Below are 2574 nucleotides of genomic sequence, written 5' to 3' on the forward strand. Positions count from 1 at the left end.
ACACCTCCAGGCTGAATCAGCCCATTACTCAAAGGGTGCTAATTACAGTGAGCATGACCGTGTTACTCTGTGTGAGAGCCGCGTATTTCCAAGTGACTCAAAACATTCAGTGGGAAATAATGTAAGATAGAGGGTGATTTTTCTCCATCATGTTTAGATTGGTTCGGCAAAAGTAGGCTATGATATTATTGGTTACATCAGTTGAAAACTAATTTCAAAGTTCTTACATTTCTAAGAAGGATTATGGGAAAACTTTTGTTTTCCTCTTTAGAATAACATGCACAAGTAAAATGAGTGTTTATTTCATGTTTTATTCAAGTACATTATTTGAGGAGCCTCATTCAATTTCCATCTTTGATATTAAAGGATTACGTTTAAGGTAAAAAAATGCAGTGTATATAGCTTTAAGAACATATATTCTGCCAAACTAGATCTTTAAACTCATGTCCATAGCACTTTTATCCATATCACGCTTTGCAAGCACTGTTAATTGTTCACAAATATCAATATTATTCTGTAATTTCGTGATCGTTTGTGTACTCCCTCTCCGGTCAGCTCCAACTGTTAGAAACCATCTGTGCGTGGGAGTCCGGTGCTAAAAATGTTTTATATCAGAAGAAACAAAACATGTTTGATGTTTTGTTGTGTTAGAGTACAAAATGCAGAGAAGTGGTAGCAGTAAAGTAGCTCAGAAATGATTATGACAGACCAATCAGAAACAGAGGAACACTACAAATCATCCTACCACGATACAAACACAAGGAGATGAAACGTAATCATAATTTAGGGGTCTAACATTTTGATGTCCCTTTCCTTATTTATGAGACAGATTGTCCCTCAGTCCTCAAAAAGGTTTATAAAATGCTGTAGAATTTAATCAAGTTTAATTTGGCAGTTGCATTCATGGTTATGGAAATATTTCTTTATGACTGCTAAATAAAAATCTATAAATAAGAATTTACTATATTTCAGATGCCAAAGTGACAAAGCCAAACAGAATGATTCAGGGAAATGAAGCTTGGATTGTAAATAACCATTTCTTATTAAAGTAAAAACTGAATTCAATGTATTGTACATTTACACTTATACACTTATATATAATGATATTCTGCTAGAAGAATGAAAAAAAGCAGTACCATGGTCCAAAAAGAGACAGATGGAAAGCAGAGAATCCAAAACAAGGCCTGTTGTGTTAAAGGAATTAGTGAAAACACATTTAAACTATAAATTTGATACCACTTACAAAAATATACTACGGTATCCAACATTATAGCCAAAGTCACAACAGTCACTACAGTTATTGTCACTTCTGTAAAATTATACATTAATATGAGATCTTCTTTAGACAGTGTAACAGTTGTTCACACGGAACATGTCCCTACATCAACCTGCAAAGCTACCTGAAAAACTATGTACAAGTATAGGACAAAAGCTGTTTTAAACATCTAATCTTGATTTTTACACAAGTGCCTTAAACTTTTCACAGTATTGCAGGTCGGTTTCTTCAAGCATCTTGGAGACGTTGCCACAGTTCTAGTTTAGTCTGAAATTAGCACATGCAGATCAAATAACAAAAAAAATTGGAGAAACAAGCAAGTGACGATCAAATCATAGGATCAAATGCACCTAAGTGAGTGACGTCATTCCTTATGGTATGCGGTTTGTATCCATGGCAACGCTCAGCTGCGTAGTGACAGTTAACGGTCCTCCTCAGACGCAGCCTTGTGTTTTCTCTTTCGCCTGTCTAAAAGGTATTTTTAATTTTTAGATTATTATACATTAGTTACCATAACCACTGTCCATCTTTAAATTGTATGAAAATGTTACCTTTTAAAACGTTTGCTGAAGTTGTCCGCAATGTACCGCTGAAAACCGTTATGCTAACACTACGAAGCTAACGTTATATGTTAAGCTGAAATGAGACAACGTTATATTTCACAGATGGATATATAGACATATAAAATCATAACACTATGTTCATTTTGTTGTTTTAGGTAGATGCCAAAGGGGGAGAATTGCCATCAAATTACCCACAGCTGACCGACAAACACACACACACAGCTGCCAGCGCATTTGAAGACACACACACACACGGAAATAGCACAACACCTTTACAATTGTTATAATTTAAATAATTTACTTTGTTCCTTACACCGTGTCTGTTTTCTTTGGTTAGCCAGAAGTAAAATAAAATAAAATTCAGGGGACTAAACGCGAAAGTCCCATAAACGTCCCAAATGGCCGCTGGTGGTCCTGGGAACGTCCTCTTGAACGTCCGGAGGACGTCTTTGCGAAGGTCCGCGGGACATCAAGCGGACCCTACACGGGGACGTTCGGGGGGACGTTCACACAGGCCATTTAGGGGACGTTCTGGGGACCTTTTTTTGTTAGCTGGGATGTGCTCTCAAACGCTCCCATGCATTGATCACTGTAGCCAATCACAGACAAATCCGATGAGCGCGTGAGTACAATAGGCAATCAGAGGTGTTTACGATTCCGCTCAACAGCGCTCAAAGCAGAATATTTTAAAAATTGTGACCGATCACGGAAAATAGAGACACAAGTCGGCAGCAC

General features: G+C 37.3%; 1 long non-coding RNA gene across 1 annotated transcript; it reads left to right on the forward strand.

The window, feature by feature from the left end:
* The first annotated feature begins 1571 nt into the window (after positions 1 to 1571).
* On the forward strand, positions 1572 to 2127 carry LOC143697048 (uncharacterized). Its single transcript, XR_013186153.1, has 2 exons — positions 1572 to 1751; positions 1995 to 2127. It is a non-coding gene; the product is annotated as an uncharacterized LOC143697048 (long non-coding RNA).
* The last annotated feature ends 447 nt before the right edge of the window (positions 2128 to 2574 follow it).

This window comes from Siphateles boraxobius, unplaced genomic scaffold, assembly GCF_051911475.1.
Source record: "Siphateles boraxobius isolate OS27281-9 unplaced genomic scaffold, OSU_SipBor_1 31, whole genome shotgun sequence".
Classification (NCBI taxonomy): Eukaryota; Metazoa; Chordata; class Actinopteri; order Cypriniformes; family Leuciscidae; genus Siphateles; species Siphateles boraxobius.